We start from the raw sequence: 21,594 nt of genomic DNA, 5'->3' as shown, positions 1-21,594 counted from the left end.
CTTCTAAACTCCAATGAGTACAGGCTCAATCTCTAATAAGAAAAGCCCTCCATGCCCAGGATCAACCCAGTGAGCCTTATCTCTACTGCCTCCAATGTGTCAGGATGCTAGATAAATGGGAGAATACAGCCTCTATCCCACTTAAACAACCCTAGATCCTATCAGACCTCAATAAACAGCCTCCACCGAAGCTGCAATGCTCAACCTTTCTCTACCAGGTAAAATAGAAATCCTGTCTATTAATTATTCAGTGAACCATAGAACATAGAACAATACAGCGCAGTACAGGCCCTTCGGCCCACGATGTTGCACCGAAACAAAAGCCATCTAACCTACACTATGCCATTATCATCCATATGTTTATCCAATAAACTTTTAAATGCCCTCAATGTTGGCGAGTTCACTACTGTAGCAGGTAGGGCATTCCACGGCCTCACTACTCTTTGCGTAAAGAACCTACCTCTGACCTCTGTCCTATATCTATTACCCCTCAGTTTAAAGCTATGTCCCCTCGTGCCAGCCATTTCCATCCGCAAGAGAAGGCTCTCACTGTCCACCCTATCCAACCCCCTGATCATTTTGTATGCCTCTATTAAGTCTCCTCTTAACCTCCTTCTCTCCAACGAAAACAACCTCAAGTCCATCAGCCTTTCCTCATAAGATTTTCCCTCCATACCAGGCAACATCCTGGTAAATCTCCTCTGCACCCGCTCCAAAGCCTCCACATCCTTCCTATAATGCGGTGACCAGAACTGTACGCAATACTCCAAATGCGGCCGTACCAGAGTTCTGTACAGCTGCAACATGACCTCCTGACTCCGGAACTCAATCCCTCTACCAATAAAGGCCAACACTCCATAGGCCTTCTTCACAACCCTATCAACCTGGTTGGCAACTTTCAGGGATCTATGTACATGGACACCTAGATCCCTCTGCTCATCCACACTTTCAAGAACTTTACCATTAGCCAAATATTCCGCATTCCTGTTATTCCTTCCAAAGTGAATCACCTCACACTTCTCTACATTAAACTCCATTTGCCACCTCTCAGCCCAGCTCTGCAGCTTATCTATATCCCTCTGTAACCTGCTACATCCTTCCACACTATCGACAACACCACCGACTTTAGTATCGTCTGCAAATTTACTCACCCACCCTTCTGCGCCTTCCTCTAGGTCATTGATAAAAATGACAAACAGCAACGGCCCCAGAACAGATCCTTGTGGTACTCCACTTGTGACTGAACTCCATTCTGAACATTTCCCATCAACCACCACCCTCTGTCTTCTTTCAGCTAGCCAATTTCTGATCCACATCTCTAAATCACCCTCAATCCCCAGCCTCCGTATTTTCTGCAATAGCCTACCGTGGGGAACCTTATCAAACGCTTTGCTGAAATCCATATACACCACATCAACTGCTCTACCCTCGTCTACCTGTTCAGTCACCTTCTCAAAGAACTCAATAAGGTTTGTGAGGCATGACCTACCCTTCAACAAAGCCATGCTGACTATCCCTGATCATATTATTCCTATCTAGATGATTATAAATCTTGTCTCTTATAATCCCCTCCAAGACTTTACTCACTACAGACGTGAGGCTCACCGGTCTATAGTTGCCGGGGTTGTCTCTGCTCCCCTTTTTGAACAAAGGGACCACATTTGCTGTCCTCTGGCACTATTCCTGTAGCCAATGATGACATAAAAATCAAAGCCAAAGGTCCAGCAATCTCTTCCCTGGCCTCCCAGAGAATCCTAGGATAAATCCCATCAGATCCCAGGGACTTATCTATTTTCAGCCTGTCCAGAATTGCCAACACCTCTTCCCTACGTACCTCAATGCCATCTAATCTATTAGTCTGGGGCTAATCTATTAGCCTGAAACCATCTGTTTCATTATTCCATTGTACTGTAACATCCACTAGTGATGTCAGTGCTTGTATCTGTTCCATGTTAATGGCAAGAAAAGAAGAGCAACTGCCTCCAAACCTCAATGCAAAATGCCTTTCAGGAATGCCAAGCATCGAGCTTCACAAACTGCTTTTCCTGCTGACAGTTTTTCTGTGTGATAAAGTTCAGACCATTATTGTGCTGGAGCCTGTCGGGTTGTGGGAAATCTATAACTTATACAGCTGTAATTACATGAAGACTTCCTGAAGTCTAATAATCCAGCAACCCAGGTTAATTCTCTGATTTAAATACTACCATGGCAATGGTGGAATGGAAATTAATAAATCTAAAATATAAAGCTTGTCTCAGTAGTGGTGACCATGACATCTAGTATCGGTTGTTGTAAATCTGGTTCACTAATGTCCTTCAGGGAAGGAAATCTGATGTCCTCACCGTTATGACCTACATGTGACTCCAGACCCACAACAAAGTGTTGACTTTTACTGCCCTATGAAAAGGCTCACCAAGCTTCCCAGTTCAAGCTGAGGATGGGCAACAAATTCTGGCCTTGCAATACCTGCGTCCCAAAAAAGAATAAGGGAGCAAAAAAAGTAACCAGTGGACTCACATTTGTGACCTATCTTTTGTCACATTTACTTAAGGTAGCATTTGGCACTATCCGGTGCCCCGACCCCAAAAACGGCCAGCATGTTTATGCCTTCTGAAATGCTCTGAAAAAGGAAAGAGTAAAAGTCAATTACAAATTATAATGGATGTGAAGGAGACCTTGTTCTAGTTGAAGTACTTTATACTCCGCCGCCTGCTCCCATACCCACCGTAAACCCTGGTGCCTGTGATGTTAGCAATTTTCTGCTTGATGAGATCTTCAGACTTGTATGTTTAAACATGAACTATTTATTGGTAGTCCTTAACTTTTACTTGCAGCTGACTTCCACTTTCTACCATCTGCTGAGCCTCTGGGACTACCATCTATTCTATAATGTAGGTACAGCTTTAAAAAAAATTCTCTGTGTTGTAAATTGACCAGGTCTCTTTACGCTGCGTCACTTATGATCTTGCAATGGACCTCTGCTCTGGTGGATTCCTCAACTTGAGTCTGTAGCAAAGCCTCTTCACCTGTTTCTTCAATTTTTCTTCTTGGGTGCATACCTCTCCAGTCAGTCTTCAGCTCCTTTTAGTTTTTTACATCTTGGGATTCTGTTTCGGGGTCATTGTTTAAACGCCAGCTTTTATACCATCACTGATAAACATTTGATTTGTGGGTGTCATGCTTAGTTTATTAACAGGTTCTTCAGACTTGCATGTCTAAACATGAACCATTTATTGATAGTCTTTATGTACAGATCCTATTTACTGACATGCATGCGCTGTTGCCATGCAGGTTGGTTCTTTCTAGAGTGTTTTACCAGTCTATTACCATGTGACTCAATACCTTGGGCGATGCTATTCTCCAGACGCACATTAACCCTTGCTCTGCCTAGCACTTTACATTACATTGGCATGCAGGCTGATACAACAGTGCTTTTGTGATAAATAGTTAACATATAGGCAAGATGAGGCAAGATTCCTTTCCTTTGTCAAAAATCTGGAGCAGCATTTGCAACCTTAAGGGGAAGAAAATTCTGTGCTTTGTGTAAGATAATGTTCTTGTCACCTTCGCATGACACATAGCTCAGAATCATGCATCATAACAAGTAATGGCAAATCTGGCTCACCAAGATATTGTTGTGACACCCTGGACTAGTGGGCGGCGAATTTCAGCCGCATGTGCCCTGAAACCACAGCACAAGTGATTTAACCGATAATTCTTATAAAAGTACCCAAAGTCTTTGGTCCTTGGCTGCCCAATAATTACAGTCACCAGGTTTGTAAATGTAAACACGATTACTCTTTATTTATACCAAGAACTATCATGAAATATGCAGTAAGTACAGCTGGTTAACAGAAAGCTGATACCTACTACCCATTTTAACTGTCCCACACTCTACCTACACACACAAGACAGACGAGGGGTGGAAAATAATAAGGATGAAAGTCAAAAGGTGAGTCTTTGCTTCAGGTGATGATTCTTTTTGCATACTTCTTCAGCTTGCAGATTAGAGTCTTTGGTTTGCAACCTGTAATGATCATCTTTCTAGATTCATTCATTCAGGATCCCTGTGGTTTAGAAAAAGCAGTACTCACGGAAACAGGCTTTCTGGTAAGACACCTTATTGCTTTTCAACTTTGCTTTCAGTTCAAGGTTCGCATTCCGGCTTCTACCTTTCTGGAGAGACACTTTATTTCACATCAAACTTTGCTTTCAGCTTATGGTTTGCTTCAGGCCTCTGCAGTCTCAGGAGAACAGAATCCAAAGGTTTACTGGAGAGAGAATCAGCCCTCACAGTGGCCTTCTGGAGAGAATTAGCTGAATCTTTTTGGAGAGAGTTAGTTGGATCTCTTCAGCGGGCTGCCAAAATCTAAACTGAAACCAAACTCAAGCCTTGGGACTCTGAAAAAAAAATATCTGTCGGATCAGATCCAATCGTTACCAGGCAGAGCACATCCTTTTGGGCCAATTCATTGACCACCAGCCAATCAATCTCTGATGCCGGCCAGCCTGCAAACACCAGTTTAAACCAGCACAGCTTTCCGGATTCTTCTGTTTGAATTGAAGGTACAGGCTTCTTACAGGCAGCTTGCCTTAAAGTGAGATGTCCATCAATCATCCATTCATCAAAAGTGCAACAGCAAAATAAAAGAAAGGGGAAATAAGAGAATAAACAGGAAGGACCCGTATAATATCACAATGTAAAATGCTGGGCAGGCTTTTCTGCCATTTCGGTATTTTTTTACTTTGAGAATACAATGTAAAATGAGTTGATGGCAGCAGGCACCTGTATCTTAGCACACATGATCCTTAGAATAGAATTGGAGAATGGTTATTAGACAATCGTCTGAGTCATCATTCCACCCGTCTCTCTGAATGAGTAGCACAGCTAGTCTGCTATGGTGGCACAGTGGTTAACACTGCTGCTTCACAGCGCCAGGGACCTGGGTTCAATTCCAGCCTTGGGTGACCTATCTGTGAGGAGTTTTCACGTTCCCCCTGTGTCTATGTGGGTTTCCTCCGGGTGCTCCAGTTTCCATCCACAGATGTGCAGGTTAGGTGGGGTTACGGGGAGAAGATGGGAGAGTGGGCCTATGTAGAGTGCTCTTTCAGTGAAGACTCGATGGGCCAAATGGTCATCTGCATTGTAGGGATTCTATGCTATGCTTCTATAGTGACCTCTGTATCATGGTTTCCATTTTAAAATCATTACTCTGCTGTGTATTATTTTTTTTATGTTTGGAAGAGTTTGTACAAATGAATTAAAAATGATAATTAACCAATTTGGACTATGAATGCCTCGAGCCTCCTGTTTATGTGAAGATTGTGTTACAGGCTGTGATCCTGAACTGATAATTTCACCCATTGAAGAACTATGTCCATCTTTTACGGGTATTACTTGGAAGACTATGGGAAATGGGATAGGTTTAGGCACTTGAGCCTGTCTTCCATTCAGCGAGATCATTGCTCACCTGCAACCTAACTCAATATTCCTACCTTAGTCCAAGGTGTTGAGGAAAATGGGGCAAACAAAAATCTTATCAATCGCAAATTTATATTTCATCTAACACCAACTGCAAGTTGCAGTAGAGTTCCAAACTTCCACAACACTTTCAGTGTAAAGGTATTTCCAGATTTCACTCCTGAAAGCTATGGCTCTGATTTCTAGATTATCAGCCTAGTTGTGGACTCCACAGTGGTAGAAGTAGTTTCTACCTGCCCAACAAACCTGTTCTCCTTAAAATCCCCAAAACTTTAACCAAATCACCTCTTAACTTCTGATCGTTTGTTAAATGTCAGGAGCATGATGGAATCCTCTCCACATGCCTGAGTGAGTGAGACTCCAATAACACCATGCAGGACAAAGCAGTCCACTTAATCACCCTATCAACCATCTTAAACATTCGCTTCCTCCACCACTGCTGTACAGTGGCAGCAGTGTGGACCATCTGCAAGATGCACTGCAGCAACTTTTAGCGGCTCCTTTGACTACCTTCCAAGCCCGTGATCTCTACCACTCAAGGGGAGAGTATGGTGTAGTGGTAATGTCACTAGACTAGTTATCCAGAGACCCAGGCTAATACTCTCGGAAATGGGTTCAAAGCCAATGAATGGAATTTAAATTCAGTTGCTGAAACCTGGAATTTTTCTTTTGTTCATTAAGGAGATGTGGACATCACTGGCTAGGCCAGCATTGACCATGAACTCAAAATAGGAACAGGATGAGATCATATGGACTATTGTGCTAACACCACCATTCAATATGATCACTGTTGACTTTGGACTTCAATTCCACTTTCTCACCCATTCCCCATATCCCTTCATCCCCGAGAGACCAAATATTTGTCTATCTCAGTCTCCAATGTATTCAACAATGGTGCATGCACAATCCTTGGGTAGTGAATTTTGAAGATTCATAACCCTTGTGTGAAGTCATTTCTCCTCATCTCAGTCCTAAATGATTGGCCCCTATCCTGAGACTCTACCTCCTTGTTAAAGAGTCCCTGCACAACAGAAACAGTTTATCAGCGTCTAGGCTATCCAATCCCCTTCAGAATTTTGTAGGTTTCCTCTCATTCTTCTGAACTCCAAATCATCGAGGAACCACAAGAATTCTCAAAATGCCACAAAATAGGTGAACGCAGAAATGTAAACTCGTTGTTTTCTCGCTCTATCTATGCATATATTCGGAATCAGGAAGAGGTACACAGTCACAAATACATTCGTGAGTTGCATAAGCCCTCTCACATTAACCCCTGAAGCAGTATCCATTTTCAGAGTGGGTGATCTGGTTAGAATGAAAAAGTTCTCTTATTAAAACAATTGAGTCTTACGTTTTGTCATTTTTGGGGCTGGTTTAGCACAGGGCTAAATCGCTGGCTTTGAAAGCAGACCAAGGCAGGCCAGCAGCATGGTTCAATTCCCGTACCAGCCTCCCCGAACAGGTGCTGGAATGTGGCGACTAGGGGCTTTTCACAGTAACTTCATTTGAAGCCTACTTGTGACAATAAGCGATTTTCATTTCATTTTCATTCATTTTCACTTTAACAGGAGGAATGATGCTGGAAACTGATTCTCATATCAGACACGTGCACCTCTATCTCCTCGCACACATACACTCATCTCGCTCCCTCTATGTTTTTTAAGTATATTTTATTGCAAATACATTCAAAAATTAACATCCAATCAAAGGACATATTTTGTACATTTTTCCCCTTCTAATTCCTCCCCCTCAAAAAAAACGGCTCAAACAGCTCATCAAAAACAGCTATGAATGGCCTCCACCAAACCTCAAAGCCCTCCTCTGACCCCCTTAAGGCAAATTTGATTTTCTCCAACCTGAAAAATTCGTACAGATCCCCCAGCCATCCCGTGAGCCTCGGTGGCATAACTAACCTCCATTTCAAAAGTACCCGATGGCGGGCAATCAGAGAGGCCCCGAGATCGGCCCCCTACCCCTCCAGCACCTGCGACACCCCAAAGATAGCCACCATAGGGTGAAGCCTCATTTCAACCCCTACAAACTTTGATGGGGTTCAAGAGCGCCGCCACCCAAAAGTTCTCCAACCGCTCACACACCCAGAACATATGAACATGATTCTCCAGCCCCCCTCCCTACGTCAGACTCCTATTCATTGACTACAGCCCTGCCTTCAACACCATAATCCCAGCCAAACTCATCAAAACTCCAAAACCGAGGGCTTGGCTCATCCCTCTGCAACTGGATCCTCGGCTTCCTGACTCACAGACCACAATCAGTAAGGATGATCAACAATACCTCCACGATAGTCCTCAATATCGGGGCCCGATATTGCTGTGTACTTAGCCCCCTATTCTCCCTATACACACACGACTGTGTGGCAAAATATGGCTCCAACTCCATCTACAAGTTTCCTGATGATATGACATAGTGGGTTGAATCTCGAACAACGATGAGTCAGAGTACAGGAGGGAGCTAGAGAGCCTAGTGGCATAGTGCAACGACAATCTCCCTCAACGCCAGCAAAACTAAAGAGCTGGTCATTGACTTCAGAAGGCAAAGTATCGTACATATCCCTATCCGCATCAATGGTGCCGAGATGGAGATGGTCAACAGCTTCAAATTCCTAGGTGTGAACATCACCAACAATCTGTCCTGGTCCACCCACATCATTGCGACAACCAAGAAAGCACAACAGCGCCTATACTTCCTCAGGAAACTAAGGAAATTCAGCATGGCCACATTGACTTACCAATCTTTACAAATGCACCATAGAAAGCATCCTCTCTGGTTGCATCAGAGCCTGGTATGGCAACTGCTCGGCCCAAGACTCAGAAATTACAGAGAGCCATCAACTCAACCTAGTTCATCACGTGAACCCGCTTTCCATCCATTGACTGTCTAGATCTCTCACTGCCTTGGGAAAGTGGGCTGTAGATTCAAAGATCCCTACCACTTGGGTTATTCTCTCTTCCATCAGGCAAAGATACAAAAGTCTGAGAACAAGTACTAACAGATTCAAAAACAGCTTCTTCCCCATTCTTACCAGACTCCTGAATGATCCCCTTATGGACTGAACGATCTGACTGGACTGTGCACAGAACGATACTTTTCACTGTACCTCGGTACACATGACAAATCCAAATCCCACACTTCTCACACCCATCCGTGACCCCCAGAAAAAGTGCACTCATCCAAGCCTGAGCCATGGGACCCTGTACACAACCTTAAATTGTATCAAACACATTCTTATGCAGGAGATTGAGTTCACTCGTCACATTACTTCACGCCAAAGTCCCCATCCTCTTTACCTCCCCAACTCCTCCTCCCACTTCCACTTGATCCTTTACAAGGAGCAGTCTCTGTCAGGGAGAGAACCTGAGAACATCTAAGACATTGAGAAGGTAAGTAAGTGATTTTTACTCATTTTTACTTTTATACCTTTTTCAAATTGTGTGTGTGTGGGGGGGGGAAACTGAAGTTACATCACAGAAAAGCTGTGACCTGAGTGGCTGGTTGGGAATCTACACTAAATTAAAAAAATTAAGCATTGGTAACTCATTAAACAGAATTACTTAATTATAATTTAGAGGGGTATCTAAGCCAGAGATCGGAGAGTACTATATTTAGCTTCCAGATTTATATTAGAAATCTAGTGCTAGGAAACAGATAGTTAACAGTAACTTCTTAACTTTTAATTTTAATTTACTAATTAATTGACGCAATGTCAGAGGGGTGCAGTGCTCTGACTGTGAGATGTGGCAGGTCCGGGAGGCTTCCAGCGTCCCGGATGGCTTCATCTGCAGAAAGTGCACCCAACTGGAGCTCCTCACAGACTGCATGGTTCGGTTGGAGCAGCAATTGGATGCACTTAGGAGCATGCAGGTGGCGGAAAGTGTCATAGATCGCAGTTATATAAATGTGGTCACACCCAAGGTGCAGGCAGAGAAATGGGTGACCACCAGAAAGGGCAGGCAGTCAGTGCAGGAATCCCCTGTGGTTGTCCCCCCTTTGGATACTGTCGGGAGGGATAGCCTATCAGGGGAAAACAGCAGCAGCCAGAGCAGTGGCACCACGGCTGGCTCTGATATTCAGAAGGGAGGGTCAAAGCGAAGAAGAGCAATAGTAATAGGGGACTCTATAGTCAGGGGCACAGATAGGCGCTTCTGTGGACGTGAAAGAGACTCCAGGATGGTATGTTGCCTCCCTGGTGCCAGGGTCCAAGATGCCTCCGAACGGGTAGAGGGCATCCTGAAGGGGGCGGGCAAACAGGCAGAGGTTGTTGTACATATTGGTACTAACGACATAGGCAGGAAGGGGCATGAGGTCCTGCAGCAGGAGTTCAGGGAGCTAGGCAGAAAGTTAATAGACAGGACCTCTAGGGTTGTAATCTCGGGATTACTCCCTGTGCCACGTGCCAGTGAGGCTAGAAATAGGAAGATAGAGCAGCTAAACACGTGGCTAAACAGCTGGTGTAGGAGGGAGGGTTTCCGTTATCTGGACCACTGGGAGCTCTTCCGGGGCAGGTGTGACCTATATAAGAAGGACGGGTTGCATCTAAACTGGAGAGGCATAAATATCCTGGCCGCGAGGTTTGCTAGTGTCACACGGGAGGGTTTAAACTAGTATGGCAGGGGGGTGGGCACGGGAGCAATAGGTCAGAAGGTGAGAGCATTGAGGGAGAACTAGGGAATAGGGACAGTGTGGCTCTGAGGCAGAGCAGACAGGGAGAAGTTGCTGAACACAGCGGGTCTGGTGGCCTGAAGTGCATATGTTTTAATGCAAGAAGTATTACAGGTAAGGCAGATGAACTTAGAGCTTGGATTAGTACTTGGAACTATGATGTTGTTGCCATTACAGAGACCTGGTTGAGGGAAGGGCAGGATTGGCAGCTAAACGTTCCAGGATTTCGATGTTTCAGGCAGGATAGAGGGGGATGTAAAAGGGGTGGCGGAGCTGCGCTACTTGTTAGGGAGAATATCACAGCTGTACTACAGGAGGACACCTCAGAGGGCAGTGAGGCTATATGGGTAGAGGTCAGGAATAAGAAGGGTGCAGTCACAATGTTGGGGGTTTACTACAGGCCTCCCAACAGCCAGCGAGAGAGGAGCAGATAGGTAGACAGATTTTGGAAAAGAGTAAAAACAACAGGGTTGTGGTGATGGGAGACTTCAACTTCCCCAATATTGACTGGGACTCACTTAGTGCCAGGGGCTTAGACGGGGCAGAGTTTGTAAGGAGCATCCAGGAGGGCTTCTTAAAACAATATGTAGACAGTCCAACGAGGGAAGGGGCGGTACTGGACCTGGTATTGGGGAATGAGCCCGGCCAGGTGGTAGAAGTTTCAGTAGGGGAGCATTTCGGGAACAGTGACCACAATTCAGTAAGTTTTAAAGTGCTGGTGGACAACGATAAGAGTGGTCCTAGGATGAATGTGCTAAATTGGGGGAAGGCTAATTATAACAATATTAGGCGGGATCTGAAGAACATAGATTGGGGGCGGATGTTTGAGGGCAAATCAACATCTGACATGTGGGAGGCTTTCAAGTGTCAGTTGAAAGGAATTCAGGACCGGCATGTTCCTGTGAGGAAGAAGGATAAATACGGCAATTTTCGGGAACCTTGGATAACGAGAGATATTGTAGGCCTCGTCAAAAAGAAAAAGGAGGCATTTGTCAGGGCTAAAAGGCTGGGAACAGACGAAGCCTGCGTGGAATATAAGGAAAGTAGGAAGGAACTTAAGCAAGGAGTCAGGAGGGCTAGAAGGGGTCACGAAAAGTGACAAATAGGGTTAAGGAAAATCCCAAGACTTTTTACACGTACATAAAAAGCAAGAGGGTAGCCAGGGGAAGGGTTGGCCCACTGAAGGATAGGCAAGGGAATCTGTGTGTGGAGCCAGAGGAAATGGGCAAGGTGCTAAATGAATACTTTGCATCAGTATTCACCAAAGAGAAGGAATTGGTTGATGCTGAGTCTGCAGAAGGGTGTGTAGATAGCCTGGGTCACATTGAGATCCAAAAAGACGAGGTGTTGGGTGTCTTAAAAAATATTACGGTAGATAAGTCCCCAGGGCCTGATGGGATCTACCCCAGAATACTGAAGGAGGCTGGAGAGGAAATTGCTGAGGCCTTGACAGAAATCTTTGGATCTTCACTGTCTTCATGTGATGTCCCGGAGGACTGGAGAATAGCCAATGTTGTTCCTCTGTTTAAGAAGAGTAGCAAGGATAATCCAGGGAACTACAGGCCGGTGAGCCTTACTTCAGTGGTAGGGAAATTCCTGGAGAGAATTCTTCGAGACAGGATCTACTCCCATTTGGAAGCAAATGGACGTATTAGTGAGAGGCAGCATGGTTTTGTGAAGGGGAGGTCGTGTCTCACTAACTTGATAGAGTTTTTTGAGGAGGTCACAAAGATGATTGATGCAGATAGGGCAGTGGATGTTGTCTATATGGACTTCAGTAAGGCGTTTGACAAGGTCCCTCATGGTAGACTAGTACAAAAGGTGAAGACACAAGGGATCAGGGGTGAGCTGGCAAGGTGGATACCGAACTGGCTAGGTCATAGAAGGCAGAGAGTAGCAATGGAAGGATGCTTTTCTAATTGGAGGGCTGTGACCAGTGGTGTTCCACAGGGATCAGTGCTGGGACCTTTGCTGTTTGTAGTATATATAAATGAGTTGGAGGAAAATGGAAATGGTCTGATTAGTAAGTTTGCAGACGACACAAAGGTTGGTGGAATTGCGGATAGCGATGAGGACTGTCAGAGGATACAGCAGGATTTAGATTGTTTGGAGACTTGGGCGGGGAGATGGCAGATGGAGTTTAATCCGGACAAATGTGAGGTAATGCATTTTGGAAGGTCTAATGCAGGTAGGGAATATACAGTGAATGGTAGAACCTTCAAGAGTATTGAAAGTCAAGAGATCTAGGAGTACAGGTCCATAGATGACTGAAAGGGGCAACACAGGTGGAGAAGGTAGTCAAGAAGGCATACGGCATGCTTGCCTTCATTGGCCGGGGCATTGAGTATAAGAATTGGCAAGTCATGTTACAACTGTATAGAACCTTAGTTAGGCCACACTTGGAGTACAGTGTTCAATTCTGGTCGCCACACTACCAGAAGGATGTGGAGGCTTTAGAGAGAGTGCAGAAGAGATTTACCAGAATGTTGCCTGGTATGGAGGGCATTAGCTATGAGGAGCGGTTGAATAAACTCGGTTTGTTCTCACTGGAACGAAGGAGGTTGAGGGGTGACCTGATAGAGGTCTACAAAATTATGAGGGGCATAGACAGAGTGGATAGTCAGAGGCTTTTCCCCGGGGTAGAGGGGTTAATTACTAGGGAGCATAGGTTTAAGGTGAGAGGGGCAAGGTTTAGAGTAGATGTACGAGGCAAGATTTTACACAGAGGGTAGTGGGTGCCTGGAACCCGCTACCGGAGGAGGTGGTGGAAGCAGGGACGATAGTGACATTTAAGGGGCATCTTGACAAATACATGAATAGGATGGGAATAGAGGGATACGGACCCAGGAAGTGTAGAAGATTGTAGTTTAGTCGGGCAGCATGGTCGGCACAGGCTTGGAGGGCCGAAGGGCCTGTTCCTGTGCTGTACATTTCTTTGTTCTTTTTGTTCTTTGTTCTTTTCACTAATGCCTTGCTCTGCTCTCCCAACCCCCTCGATAGATCCCCAATCCTGCCATCTCCTACTTCATCCGGGAGCGGCAATTTCTCCAGCAGCGAATATTCCGGAACCTGAGGGAATGAAGGCAACTCCTTACGTGCAAAGACCCACACCTGCCTGCACCAAAGTTCGCGCCCCCCTCTCCCCCCGGGAACTCAAATTTTCCCACAGCTCCTTGAGCCCAGCAAATCTTCCATCCGAAAACATGTCCCTGGCCTGACCCAACCCCCTCCCTCCACTGCCTATACATACGTAGAAACATTCGTAGGAAATATGAGCAGGAGGAGGCCATTCGAGCCTGCTCCACTCATTATGATCATGGCTGATCATCAAGTTCATTACCCTGATCCCACCTTCCCACCATATCCCTTAGGTCCCAAGAGCTATATCTAATTCCTTCTTAAAATTACATTGTTTTGGTCTGAACTACTTTGTGGTAGTGAATTCCACAGATTCACCATTCTCTGGGTGAAGAAAATTCTCCTCCCCTCAGTCCTGAAAGGTTTACCCCTTATCCTCAAACTGTGACCCCTAGTTCTGGACTCGCCCACCATCTACCCTGTTAAATCCTGTTCAAAGTTTGTAAGTTACTATGAGATTCCCTCTCGCTCTTCTAAACTCCAATGAATATAATCCTAAGCAACTTAGTCTCTCCGTACAACATAGGAGCAGAATTAGGCCACTCGGCCCATCGAGTCTGCTCCACCATTCAATCATGGCTGATATTTTTCTCATCCCCATTCTCCTGCCTTCTCCCCAGAACCCCTTATTAATCAAGAACCTATCTATCTCTGTCTTAATGACACTCAGTGATTTCACCTCCACAGCCGTCTGCGGCAAAGTGTTCCACAGATTCCCCACTCTGGCTGAAGAAATTCCTCATCGTTTCTTTTTTAGAGGATCATCCCTTACGTCTGAGATTGTGTCCTCTGCTTCTAGTTTTTCCTACAAGTGGAAACAACCTCTCCACGCCCACTCTATCCAGGCCTCGCAGCATTCTGTAAATTTCAATAAGACCCCCCCTGATCCTTCTAAACTCTAACGAGTACAGACCCAGACTCTTCAACCGTTCCTCATATGACAAGCTCTTCATTCCAGGGATCATTCTTGTGAACCTCCTCTGGACCTTTCCAAGGCCAGCACATCCTTCCTTAGATCCGGGGCCCAAAACTGCTCACAATACTCCAAATGGGGTCTGACCAAGCCTTACGTAGCCTCAGAAGTACCTCCCTGGTTTTGTATTCTAGCCCTCTCAACATGAATACTAACATTGCATTTGCCTCCCTAACTGCCAACTGAACCTGCACGTTAACCATAAGAGAATCGTGAAGTCCCTTTGTGCTTCTGATTTCCTAAGCATTTCCCCATTAGAAAATAGTCTATGCCTACATTTCTCCTTCCAAAGTGCATAACCTCACACTTTTACTCATATTTCATCTGCCACTTTTTGCCCACTTTCCTAGCCTGTCCAAGTCATTCTGTAGCCTGCGTACTTCCTCAATAATACCTGTCCCTCTACAGATCATTGTATCATCTGTAAACGTAGCAACAGTGTCTTCAGTTCCTTCTTCCAGATCATTAATGTATATTGTGAAAAGCTGGGATCCCAGCACCGATTCCTGAGGCACACCACTAGCCACCGGCTGCCATCCTGAAAAATACCCCTTTATCCCCATTCTCTGCCTTCTGCCAGTCAGCCAATCCTCTATCCATGTCAGGATCTTACCCTTAACACCATGGGCTCTTAAACTTGTTTAACATGCTCCTATGCGGCACCTTGTCAAAGGCCTTCTGGAAATCTAAAATCAGATCCACTGGTTCTCCTTTGTCTAACTTCCTCGTTACTTCCTCAAAGAACTCTTAACGGATTTGTCAGACATGATCTCCCCGTGACAAAGCCGTGCTGACTCAGTCCTATTTTATCATGCACTTCCAAGTACTCCACGATTTCATCTTTAATAATGGTCTCTAAAATCTTACCAATGACCGAAGTCAGGCTAACCGGCCTATAATTTCCCGTCTCTACCTCTCTCCCTTAAACAGCGGTGTTACATTTGCCACTTTCCAGTCCTCTGGGAGCCTTCCTTATTAATAATAATAATCTTTATTGTCACAAGTATGCTTACATTAACACTGCAATGAAGTTACTGTGAAAAGACCCTCGTCACCACATTCCGACGCCTGTTCGGGTCACAGAGGGAGAATTCAGAATGGTCAAATTACCCAACAGCACTTCTTTCAGGACTTGTGGGAGGAAACCCACACAGACACGGGGAGGACGTGCAGGCTCCACACAGACAGTGACCCAAGCCGGGAATCGAACCTGGACCTTGGAGCCATGAAGCAATAGTGCTACCCACTGTGCTGCCCTGCCCAAACAAAATTGGTTTGCTTAATTGGAATATATATATATATATATATATACATATACATGTAGGCGTCGGGAGTAAGTCATTGTTTTCCTTTTATTTAGGAACTGTTTGAACTGTGAACTGTAAAGCTGTTACTTTGTTGCAAATGTGATTGATTCTGTGTTTAAATTAAAGTTTGTTTAACGTGAAATACACGCGTTGGTCAGTGTTATCACTTTGTGGTGAAGCATCCTTTCCTCAGTTTTACAAATTGCAAATTGTTGGGTCTCATCCGTGATCCTAACACTCACAATGGGTTGCTTCCTTTCTACCCTCCTAGCTTCTAAACCATGGACTGTTGCACACTGTGGGGTTTACAAGGTAGATGTCTTCCTCTAGCTCCAGGCTAGGCAAATATTCCAGCCTCCCAACTCCTCATAAACGTAGTCTTCAAACCGAACGTGAGCTCCCACCCACATTCCATGTAATGAATGATAGAGTCAACATTTTTTCTCTTAAGATGCAGGCTATGACTACGGCAAATGCTAATTGCTGAGCAAACCAAATCCCAGAGGGAAACTGGGCTTATGGACAATGCAATTTTTTTTTAATTTTGCAAATGAGGAAAAAGTATTGATCGCACCAGCAAGAAGTCCAGAGACACTTCGGGGGTTTAAAAATTAAAAGTAAAAGGTTTATTAACAGGAAGAAAAGAAAATTTAAGCACACAGGATTATAACTGCACAATTAAAATTAGTCTTACAAACATTCCCCCAAAAGCTTCCCTATTTGATCAGACTCACCTTCCTGGCAATACTCCCTTATAGATTTAACTATAATAATTAACTAATATTACCGATGCAAATTGCAGTCACTGAGGACATACACCAAACAACTTCAAACTCTCACTCCCAGTCTGCTATGGAAATCCAAGAACTTCAGAACAAGATTCCTTTACACAGCCCAAGACTTTTCTGGCTTGACTGGATAGCTGATTCAAACTTTACCTTCTCCCAGCCTACAGAGCTGTTTCCAGGAGAACTTCTTCACACTGCCAATCCCAAATCAGCTCACATCTCTCCTTACATATCTTTTCCCCCTTTTATCCTTGGTTCTATTGTTCTCAGCACTCCTTTAAAAACTTAGCTTTTCCAAAATATAAAAATCTTCCATGTCTTTCCTATTGCCTCCACTTTTGCGATCAGATAAAATAAAAAAAACTTCCCCTTGTTTACTTATGAAATTTTTGCAAACTGTAAAAGCCTTTTACTCCTCTGAAATTTAACAGTGGAAAGAACCAGGTCCCTATCTTCTAATACAAATTCCTAACCTTTACTTATTTACTTATAAAACCACTTGACTATAGTTTCATTCCAAAAGCATTCATTTAGCACCTTCACTTTTCGTCTCCCTCAACTCTTCCAGATAAACTGCTCCCCATTAGTCTTATCCCAGTTTAATTAAATAATTTACATACACATCCTTCTTCATAGAATAATGGAACATATCTCCCCAAAATATTTTTTAAAAGATCCGTTCTCACTGGCTAATTCGATCATTTCTTGCACTTTATCTCTCAGTTGACTGAAGACCCTACAAGATAAAATGGTAACTCCTTCTATCGGAAATATTTCTGTGTTTTTGAAGTAATTGTAACCTGATCTCAAAATGGCTTCCTCTATCTTTTTCTCCATGGCAACGGGATTGCATCTAACATAAGAACTAGGAGCAGGAGTAGGCCATCTGGCCCCTCGAGCCTGCTCCGCCATTCAATGAGATCATGGCTGATCTTTTGTGGACTCAGCTCCACTTTCCGGCCCGAACACCATAACCCTTAATCCCTTTATTCTTCAAAAAACGATCTATCTTTATCTTGAAAACATTTAATGAAGGAGCCTCTACTGCTTCACTGGGCAAGGAATTCCATAGATTCACAACCCTTTGGGTGAAGAAGTTCCTCCTAAACTCAGTCCTAAATCTACTTCCCCTTATTTTGAGGCTATGCCCCCTAGTTCTGCTTTCACCCGCCAGTGGAAACAACCTGCCCGCATCTATCCTATCTATTCCCTTCATAATTTTATATGTTTCTATAAGATCCCCCCCTCATCCTTCTAAATTCCAACGAGTACAGTCCCAGTCAACTCAACCTCTCCTCGTAAACCAATCCCTTCAGCTCTGGGATTAACCTAGTGAATCTCCTCTGCACACCCTCCAGTGCCAGTACGTTCTTCCTCAAGTAAGGAGACCAAAACTGAATACAACACTCCAGGTGTGGCCTCACTAACACCTTATACAATTGCAGCATAACCTCCCTAGTCTTAAACTCCATCCCTCTAGCAATGAAGGACAACATTCTATTCGCCTTCTTCATCACCTGTAAACCAACTTTTTGAGACTCATGCACTAGCACACCCAGGTCTCTCTCTACACAGCAGCATGTTTTAATATTTTATCATTTAAATAATCCTTTTGCTGTTATTCCTACCAAAATGGATAACCTCACATTTGTCAACATTGTATTCCATCTGCCAGAACTTAGCCCATTCACTTAGCCTATCCAAATCCCTCTGCAGACTTCCGGTATCCTCTGCACTTTTTGCTTTACCACTCATCATAGTGGTCCCCAACTCCAAATCATCTATGTAAATTGTAAACAATTGTGGGCCCAACACTGATCCCTGATTGCCAACCAGAGAAACACCCATTACTCACCACTCTTTGCTTTCTATTAATTAACCAACCCTCTACCCATGCTACTACTTTACCCTTAATGCCATGCATCTTTATCTTATGCAGCAATCTTTTGTGTGGCACCTTGTCAAAGGCTTTCTGGAAATCCAGATATACCACATCCATTGGCTCCCCGTTATCTACCGCGACTGGTAATGTCCTCAAAAAATTCCTCTAAATTAGTTAGGCACGACCTGCCCTTCATGAACCCATGCTGTGTCTGCCCAATGGGACAATTTCCATCCAGATGCCTCGCTATTTCTTCCTTGATGATAGATTCCAGCATCTTCCCTACTACCAAAGTTAAGCTCACTGGCCTATAATTATCCACTTTCTGTGGCCCTCCTTTTTTAAACAGTGGTGTCAGGTTTGCTAATTTCCAATCCGCCGGGACCACCCCAGAGTCTAGTGAATTTTGGTAAATTATCATTAGTGCATTTGCAATTTCCCTAGGCATCTCTTTTAGCACTCTGGGATGCATTCCATCAGGGCCAGGAGACTTGTCTACCTTTAGCCCCATTAGCCTGCCCATCACTACCTCCTTAGTGATAACAATCCTCAAGGTCCTCACCTGTCATAGCCTCATTTCTATCAGTCACTTGCATGTTATTTGTGTCTTCCACTGTGAGGACCGACCCAAAAAACCTGTTCAGTTTCTCAGCCATTTCCTCATCTCCCATTATTAAATCTCCCTTCTCATCTAAAGGACCAATATTTACCTTAGCCACTCTTTTTTGTTTTATATATTTGTAGAAACTTTTACTATCTGTTTTTATATTCTGAGCAAGTTTACTCTCATAATCTATCTTACACTTCTTTATAGCTTTTTTAGTAGCCTTCTGTTGCCCCCTAAAGATTTCCCAGTCCTCTAGTCTCCCACTAATCTTTGTCACTTTGAATGCTTTTTCCTTCAATTTGATACTCTCCCTCATTTCCTTAGATATCCATGGTCGATATTCCCTCTTTCTACCGTCCTTCCTTTTTGTTGGTAGAAACCTATGCTGAGCACTGTGAAAAATCGCTTGGAAGGTTCTCCACTGTTCCTCAACTGTTTCACCATAAAGTCTTTGCTCCCAGTCTACCTTAGCTAGTTCTTCTCTCATCCCATTGTAATCTCCTTTGTTTAAGCACCAAACACTCGTGTTTGATTTTACCTTCTCGCCCTCCATCTGTATTTTAAATTCCACCATATTGTGATCGCTCCTTCCGAGAGGATCCCTAACTATGAGATCATGAATCAATCCTGTCTCATTACACAGGACCAGATCTAGGACCGCTTGTTCCCTCGTAGGTTCCATTATATACTGTTCGAGGAAACTATCGCGGATACATTCTATAAACTCCTCCTCAAGGCTGCCTTGGCCGACCTGGTTAAACCAATCGACATGTAGATTAAAATCCCCCATGATAACTGCTGTACCATTTCTACATGCATCCGTTATTTCTTTGTTTATTGCCTGCCCCACCATAATGTTACTATTTGGTGGCCTATAGACTACTACTATCGGTGACTTTTGTGCCGTACTATTCCGATTTCCACCCTTATGGATTCAACCTTATCCTCCAAAGCACCGATGTCATCCCTTACTATTGCCCGGATGTCATCCTTAAATAACAGAGCTACACCACCTCCCTTACCATCTACTCTGTCCTTCCGAATAGTTTGATACCCTCGGATATTTAACTCCCAATCATGACCATCCTTTAACCATGTTTCAGTAATGGCCACTAAATCATAGTCATTCACGATGATTTGCGCCATCAACTCATTTACCTTATTCAGAATACTACGAGCATTCAGGTAAAGTACACTATGTTGGCTTTTATACCTCTGTTTTGAATCTTAACACCTCGAACAGTAACCTCTCCTAAGTTATATTTCCTCTTAACTTTTCTCCTAATTTTCCTTGTCATTGAACCCATATCTTCATGTAACAACCTGCCGCGTCACTTACCATTAATGTTTTTACTTCCCGTTTTATTCCTTTCAGTATTACTGGGCCTATTCACTGAGCTCCCCTCAGTCACTGTACCTTGTACTGTCGCCCTTTTTGATTTTTGACTATGGCTTCTCTGCCTTACACTTTCCCCCTTACTGCCATTTATTTCTGTCCCTGTTTTACTACCTTCCAACTTCCTGCATCGGTTCCCATCCCCTGCCACATTAGTTTAACCCTCCCCAACAGCTCTAGCAAACACCCCCCCCCCCCCCCCCCCCAGGACATCGGTTCCAGTCCTGCCCAGGTGCAGACTGTCCGGTTTGTACTGGTCCCACCTCCCCAGAACCGGTTCCAATGCCCCAGGAATTTGAATCCCTCCCTCTTGCACCATCCCTCGAGCCATGCATTCATCCTATCTATCCTAACATTCCTACTCTGACTAGCTCGTGGGTAGCAATCCTGAGATTATTACCTTTGAGGTCCTACTTTTTAGTTTAACTCCTAACTCCCTGAATTCAGCTTGTAGGACCTCATCCCGTTTTTTACCTATATCGTTGGTGCCTATGCACCACGACAGCTGGCTATTCACCCCCCCCCTCCCCCCAGAATGTCCTGCAGCCGCTCCGAGACATCCTTGACCCTTGCACCAGGAGGCAACATACCATCCTGGAGTCTCGATTGCGTCTGCAGAACCGCCTGTCTATTCCCCTTACGATTGAGTCCCCTATCACTATAGCCCTGCCATTCTTCTTCCTGCCCAGCTGTGCAGCAGAGCCAGCCACGGTGCCATGAACCTGGCTGCTGCTGTTGCCTTCCCCTGGTGAGCCATCTCCCTCAACAGTATCCAAAGCGGTATATCTGTTTTGCAGCGAGATGACCGCAGGGGACACCTGCACTGCCTTCCTACTCTTGCTCTGTCTTTTGGTCACCCATTTTCTATCTCCCTCAGTAACTTTCACCTGCGGTGTGACCAACTCGCTAAACGTGCTATCCACGACATCCTCGGCATTGCGGATACTCCAAAGTGAGTCCATCCGCAGCTCCAGAGCCGTCAAGCAGTCAAACAGGAGCTGCAACTGGACACACCTCTTGCTCGTGAAGGAGCCAGGGACAGTGGATGTGTCCCTGAGCTCCCACATCACACACGAGGAGCATGACACAGGTCTGGGATCTCCTGCCATGCCTTAAACCTTAGGTTAACTTATACAACTACAATTCCAAAAAACGAAAGAAAAAATAAATAAATTAGACAATGAAAAGAAAAACTACTTACCAGTCACTTACCTGGGATCAAAACCATCTCCCCTCCCCCCCCCCCCCCCCCCCCCCAAACTTTGAATTCCCACCTAGGTTCAAATTCCCAAACTCACTCTTGGTTGTAGAAATGCTAATAAAAGAACAAATAACAATACA

General features: G+C 44.5%; 1 long non-coding RNA gene across 1 annotated transcript in view; it reads left to right on the top strand.

Annotated features, from left to right (window-relative positions):
• Positions 1–5,282, top strand: part of LOC140411211 (uncharacterized) — an 84,679-nt gene extending 79,397 nt beyond the window's left edge. The window contains exons 5-6 of the long non-coding RNA XR_011940841.1: positions 2,835–2,891; positions 4,147–5,282. This is a non-coding gene — a long non-coding RNA (uncharacterized lncRNA). The remainder of the gene's footprint in view (positions 1–2,834; positions 2,892–4,146) is intronic.
• The last annotated feature ends 16,312 nt before the right edge of the window (positions 5,283–21,594 follow it).

This window comes from Scyliorhinus torazame, chromosome 4, assembly GCF_047496885.1.
Source record: "Scyliorhinus torazame isolate Kashiwa2021f chromosome 4, sScyTor2.1, whole genome shotgun sequence".
In the NCBI taxonomy this organism is placed as follows: Eukaryota; Metazoa; Chordata; class Chondrichthyes; order Carcharhiniformes; family Scyliorhinidae; genus Scyliorhinus; species Scyliorhinus torazame.
This window is presented reverse-complemented; position numbering and strand designations above follow the sequence as displayed.